At 36.7% G+C, this 7,149-nt stretch overlaps 1 protein-coding gene across 1 annotated transcript in view; it reads left to right on the top strand.

The window, feature by feature from the left end:
* The window catches only part of LOC107661982 (kelch domain-containing protein 1-like), a 46,231-nt gene that overhangs the window by 3,322 nt on the left and 35,760 nt on the right, over positions 1-7,149 (top strand). The window lies entirely within an intron of this gene.

The raw sequence follows: 7,149 nt of genomic DNA, 5'->3' as shown, positions 1-7,149 counted from the left end.
TGAACATATTATTTGCTTTGCTTAATCTTTTCATGTACACTTTAATTTCTTTTTAGAATTAAGCAAAGCAAATATGTTCACGTCTGAGATTCATTTTAGCATTTATATAGAATAACTAAACTATAGCTGAACTTGTGAGGGGACATTGTTCCTCTTAGCATCATAAAAAAAATAACCTTTAAAATTCTGAATGCATTACAGATAGTCTAGTATGTGTGCAAAGAGTGCTCCATTTATAATTTCAAATGCACTGAACCTGTCACTCATCTCAGTTCATCGTTCAATGGACGTGTCTGTGATTAGCTATACACTGCTCAATGCTGCAAACATTGTACATAGAAACATCTGATGCTCTCCAGAGCTCAAATGCAAATATGCACAGAAGAGTTTGCCAAATATGTTATTATTACAGTTTCAACTAAGGGTGCTCTTGTTTTTTAATTTTTTTTTGTGAGAGTGATTAGCTCCCTAAACTGGGCGTGACATGATAAACTTTCTGTATGGATTTAATATGGAATGTTGCTTAAATACGGGAACAGTTGGCAATCCTACTTTGCATGTTTTAAACACTTAGACTATGTTCTTACTTTGGCCATGCATTAAATGCACATCCTTGAAAGAGCGCAGTTTGCTGACATATTTACTTTAAAGTCCGTGTAAACCGTAAATTGCTGCCGACTGGATTTCAGTGTGGTGGCCTATTTCCAACTGAAATGCCCTGCGTCTCAATGTTCATACTATCCATCCTAAATAGTATGTGAGATTAGAATAAGTGTGTCCCAAAGCATAGTATGTTGAAAAGAGTATGCCAAAAGTCCCCGGATGGTCTACTATTTCAGGTCGATTTTTGAAGTGTGGATCCATGCACACTCTAATGGCTAATATTGCCCACAATCCATTGCGCTTTGGTGAAGGATTTTGTCCAGAATTACAAACACGAATAAAACGCGTTTAAAATCTACAAACATGGCGGATGTGCGCGACCGGCGGTTAGGTAGAGAGGCTTAGAAAAAGGAGTTTGAGTTACTAATATTCAATATTTAACCTGGTAAAAAATATTTATTTAATGTTATCTGTGTTATATTTCATCTGCAACAGCAATGCAAACTTTTATAAACATCTGTTTGGTCGTTAAATTTGAAATGCATGTGGCAGATCAATGTGCTACTTTTTTTCTCTCTAATACGGTAGGAAGTTAAATGAAATGCAATGTGGAGGATGTTAACTGTGACAAGACGATTGACAGGCCAGTTTACAGTGACAGGTTGCATGTATCTATGCGACAGAGCGTCCGTTAAAGACGCAGTTGTGTGATGTGATAGTATGTCCCAAAGCTTGTCTACTCTTCTACTACACACTCAAAAGTGTGTTCTTTTTCTTCACCAAAAGAGTACATACTTTAAAGGGGTCATATGACGTTGCTAAAAAGAACATTATGTTGTGTATTTGGTGTAATGCAATGTGTTTATGCGGTTTAAGGTTCAAAAAACACAGTCGATTTTTTTTTTACCGCCTTTATCATATGAATTCAGTATTACTGATTTTTTAATATAATGAATTTTATTTTTCAACAAAAATTGTCAACATGCCGTCAATTAGTTTGTCAACAGAGATCGATTGAGCAGCATATGATAATCGAGAGATACCTTCTGCTTTAGTGAGCAGAACTCTGCCTTTGAGTGATAAATCTCTTTGCAAAGCAATATCAACCAATAATACAACATCTTACGTGTCTGCAATAGTTGAAAAAAAAAATTGGAGGGGCATTTAGTTTAATCGTCTTTGATTATTTTAACTCCCAAATAAGTAACACTTTCTCTTACAGGAAGATTACAAATGAAGGATTCCAAACAATTACCAACTAGTTCATGCTAATGTTAAGGTGAAGACCTGAGGCTTTAGAAAAGGGCTTACTGTAAGAGTCTCTTAATGCTACAGCAACCTGAGAGGCATCCTTCAAAAACAAAACGGTGTCATCAGCTAACTGACTTATTACCACTTCAGTGTCATCAACAGTTATTCCTTTTAAAGGACTTTCTCTGATATGCAAATTTAGAAGTTCGGTAGCTATTAGAAACAGATATGGGGAGATTGGGCATCCCTGCCTGACTCCCCGATTCAAAGTAAATCTGGGAGAGGTACCGCTGCTGAGTTTGATAGAGCTATTGCAATTAGTATAAAGCATTTTAATAGTTCTACAAAAGAAGTCACCAAATCCCACCTTTCGAAGAGTCTGTAACAAAAATTCATGCTCCAGGGAAGCAAAGGCTTTATAATAGTCTAAGAAGAGAATACAATTATCATTAGAGAAAAAGTCAGAATAATCTAGAATATCCAAAACCAGACGTATATTATTAAAAATGTGCCTTTTTTTGTAGAAAGCCAGATTGACATTAATCAATTAAATTATTCAAAACACATTTTAATCTTTTTGATAAAACCAAAGCAATAATTTTATAATCGTTATTTAGCAATGTAACTGGCCGCCAACTATCAATTAACAAGGGATCTTTATTTGGTTTTGAAATTAAAGTTATAAGTCCTTGACACAAAGTCAGAGGAAGCAAGGCTCTTTCTATACTCTCTGTAAAAACTTCAAATAAAAAAGGAGTTAAAAGTTTGTTAAATGCTTTATAAAACTCAGCAGTTAATCCATCCGTTCCCGGAGACTTATTATTTTTCAAAAAGTTAATGGCATCAGTATTTTCTTGTAAACTCAGAGGGGCTTCACATATATTGAATTCTTCAATACTAATCTGCTTCATGTTATGTAAGGACTCAAAAAACTCAGATGTAGACTGTTGACAGAAATTAGAAGCATACAAATTACTATAAAACTCAGAACAAAAATTTTCAATAATTTTAGGGTCCTCCACAATATTACCTTTAATCCTCAATTTTTCAATATGATTATTTTTAGCTTGTTGCCTCTCAAGTCTAAAAAAATAAGCAGAGCTTTTTTCGCCCTCTTCAAGCCATTTCCTTCGAGACCTAATAAAAGCTCCTTCAGCCTTTTGTTTGTAAATTTCCTCGAGTTTAAGTTTCTGTTCAGTGAGTTCTACTTTATCGAATTCTGATAATTCTTCTACTCTTTTAGATAATAAAGTAGATATTTTAACTAAAATTGTATCCTCTTCAGCTTTCCTCTTTTTTGCAAACTCGCTACAGTACTTCCTAAAAAAAATTCCTACTTCAAATTTGAGAAGTTCCCAATTGCTACAATATTTTTTTTTTCAATTTTTGCTTTATTCCAATAAGTCAAAATTATTTTTTCTATGCCAGTAATTACTTCGTTATGTTGAAGTACTGAATAATTTAATTTCCAATATCCAGACTTTTGAGTTAAATTCACAGAAGATCTAAAGGGAATACTTATTGAAATAGCCTTATGATCCGAGAATGGGGATGGTATTATATCAGTAACAACATTATCTAAATCCTTAGATGTAAGCCAATAATCAATCCTGGACTGACTAGATACAGAATTATTACTCCAAGTAAAGCATTCTTGTGTTGGGTGAGATTTTCTCCATGTATCAATTAAAGAAAATTTCTCCATAAATGTAATTACATAATCAGGACTTAGATTTCCAGCCTGAGGAGGCCATCTATCTAACCTGTTGTCCAGGACGACATTGAAATCACCTCCAAAGATCAGAGAAGAGTTAGGATATATGGCTAACATACGAGTCACCCGATCACCTAATCTGTCAAAAAAGGCATTATTTTCTCTTTGTAAGTTGAAACCATAAACATTAATAATAATACAGGTTGAATTTAAAATTTCAAGGGCAAGTAAAATGTAATGTCCAGACGTATCACACTCAGAACTTAATATTTTCCCTTTAAATCGATTTTTCAAGATACAAACCCCAGCAGAATGAGTAGTGCCGTGAGATAACCATAAATCTAGTCCCCATTGCGACCTCCAAAAATGTACATCTTGAATATCAGAATGGCACTCTTTCACAAAAATCTTCATTAAAGCGCTTCAAGTACAAAAAAATGGCTTTCCTCTTAACAATGTTACGTAACCCTCTACAATTAAGAGAAACAATAGATAAAGACATAAAACAAAAACCTATAGAAAACACAGAGCTTAACCCAGAAGATTCCTATAAAAAATTATAGCAAATCTTAAACGATTGCAACAAGTGTGTATCAGGATGAGAACTGCAATCCCTTTTTAATGCAAAGAAAAATAAAATTGTATTATTGCCTCTTTTATAAATTTACAAATCAAAACATTTGGACTGGAGTTTCAGTCACATTCAAGTCTTTAAGCAGAATAAAAAAAAATGTTATTATTGCCTCCTTTATAAATTTATAAATCAAAACATTTTAACTGGAGTCTCAGTCTCATTCAAGTCTTTAAACAAAGTAAGAAGGAGAGTACCTTTGCACTGAAAGAGGCTGTAAACATTTATTTTCTTCCAGTTCCAGTCACCTTAATTATGGTAGGGCATCCCTCGTAGTTTAAGTGGGTGGAGAAATCTCAACGCTGTCTACAAAGGCACGGCCACCGACGAAGAAAGCTTTCTTATTTTCCTTACGTGCTTTTTCGACAGCAGGCCATAATTTCAGCCTCCTTTCTCTGTCGGCAGGAGACAAGTCCTCACTAATCCTCAGGTGGTTGTTCTTCAGAAAGTCTGCATCTTTGGCAGCACGCCAGACAGCATCCCTGAAGAAACGTGACGTGAACTGAAATATAATTCCTCTAGGAGTGCTGCTTCCAGGTTTGTTACGACCAAGACGGTGTGCAACATCCACGACGTCAGGCAGTTTATCTTTATGTTGCGGCAATAGACACTGGCATATTTTGATGACCTCGTGACGAACATCTTCTCCATTTTTCTCTTGAAGCCCCTGAATTCTTAAATTCCATCTGCGGGAATAGCCCTCCAGCAACGTTAGACGTCTTTCATGCTCCTCGGCACACTTTTCAGCTTGCTTCAGTCGAGTTTTCATGGCATTGACGTCGGCGCAGATAAACTGAATCGTTTCCTTTAACTCGGTGATTTGTTTTGTGTTGACACGGACTTCTGTTTTCATTTCATTTATTACCTGTGAATTTCTTTCCACCAACTTCTCTAGCGCGTCCGATCTATTCTGCACTAGCCGAGAAAGGTCCGAGATCTGCGAGAGGATGACCATTGTATCTTTATCCACAATTCTGCGTTGTTTGGGGGCTGGCGATTTACAGGGAGTTTCAGGGAGACATGGAAATTCCACCTCCGCTAGCATAAATTCTTCTGGATCATTATCCTGTTTGAGATAGTCGTGTAAATTGTCTGCAATCAAGTCGCTAGAAGAGACTTTAACAGATGCTTCGGCTGCCTGCGAACTGCTGTTATTTTTACTAGCCAAGTTAGCATGAACAGTCCGTTCGGACTTTCCAGCCTTCTTTCCAGTACTTTTCCTTTTTTCGGAGCCACCCATTGTGGTCTTTGGGGAATCACTGTAATGTCAAATTGAGTTAACTTCAAAATTTTCTTTGCAACAACGTTACAAAGGTCAGTTTAAGTGCTTAGGATTGCAGAGCTCATGGAAAGGCGTGCCTTCAAGGAGCCATCTTGAAAATCCCCCCCACATTCTCTTTTAGCAGCTCAGTCAATGTACTGTTAGGAGTAACTGAATAACTCGGGATATTGGTTTATTTCGCATCAGAGGGAGTGTCAGGCACGTTTATAAACCGATTAATTTAAGTAATCTGTGGATTAGTGCATACTGGAGACGCGAACAGTTTTAAACGGTTCAGTTCGATTTGGTGAACTTGTTCGACCGGTTCACCAAGAAGATCCGGTTAAATAGAACGATTCGTTCACGATCCGTGCATCACTAGACGAGACAAAACCAATAAAACCCATTACAAACGAGGCATTTGTTGCATCCAGTGGGGACATAATTACTGATTATAATGACTTGTACTGTGTTTTTACGCATTGCGTTGCGTTGCGTATCGCGCTGCGTAAACATAAAACCATGTCTGCATTTGTGATCGGAGAAACAACAAACAACAAGCCTACTCTTCACTGCTCAAAACTCGCGTTTGAATCATCATTGGCAAATTATTTAAATATAAAAAACGTACTTACAGCCTGTGAGTCAGAAGCGCCAGACTGTCCTTGTAAATTTGGAACTGCCCAACTGTATAGAAACAGTCTTTGTGCCACAGACGCATTAGGCTACTGGTTCAGGAAACGGTCCTCGTCAATCCTCCATAAAATGTGCAGCACACATCTGAATATTTGCACAATACTAGCACAAGTTAAATGAACAATTCTTCTCTTTAATACAAGTTATAACATGAATGTACATCAGAGGATATGTTGAAAAATAAAGTACAACTACAATGACGCATCATTTCTGTGCCTATAAGAGGTTTTAACCAGTGAAACCATCAGTATAACAGCTTGTGAAGAATGTGTCAGTTACGTGACATTTACCTTAGGAAGATAAAACCATCTAATCATATCGCCAAAATTACAAATACATTAGGCCTATACATTTGTGTAGAATATAAACAAGTTTTTATATCAACCATTTAAACGACTATTTCGAGCAATTTTCTTCTGCTCAACTTTAAAAGGATCTCTCCGCTTGGCTCCGGACACTTATAAATGGTGTGAACAACTTGGAATTTTACGCCGACACCGCTACATACACCGCTCACGGAAGAAACTTCGGACTTATCACTGCTCGTCTTCAATTAGTATTCCGGTTATCTGTACCAACACCCGTGCTTTTAGGAAAACACAACAGGAAAATTGTGTAATCAACTTTGGAAATCTAAGACCATTACGCTTTGATCATGTCCTTGGAAACTGCAATATTGCATCTTCAGATATGCGATGTGCGCTATTGAACACTCGCTCTTTAACTGATAAAGCATCTGTGCTAAATGACATTATCATTGACGCAAACCTGGACATGCTACTTTTGACGGAAACCTGGCAGGTGCCCAATGACTTTTTTAATTTAAACCTCTTAACACCATCTGGGTACATCTATTTCTCTCAACCTCGTCTCCATCGTAGAGGTGGTGGGTTGGCTGTAGTTTGTCGTGAGAGTATCAAAATATCTAAGGTTGAGTTCCATGAAGTTGCATCTTTTGAATATCTTGTATTGAAAATGACTAGCAAAACATCA

Source organism: Sinocyclocheilus anshuiensis, unplaced genomic scaffold, assembly GCF_001515605.1.
Source record: "Sinocyclocheilus anshuiensis isolate Anshui unplaced genomic scaffold, SAMN03320099.WGS_v1.1 scaffold1080, whole genome shotgun sequence".
Classification (NCBI taxonomy): Eukaryota; Metazoa; Chordata; class Actinopteri; order Cypriniformes; family Cyprinidae; genus Sinocyclocheilus; species Sinocyclocheilus anshuiensis.
The sequence above is the reverse complement of the archived record's forward strand: the minus strand, read 5'-3'. Positions and strand labels throughout refer to the sequence as shown.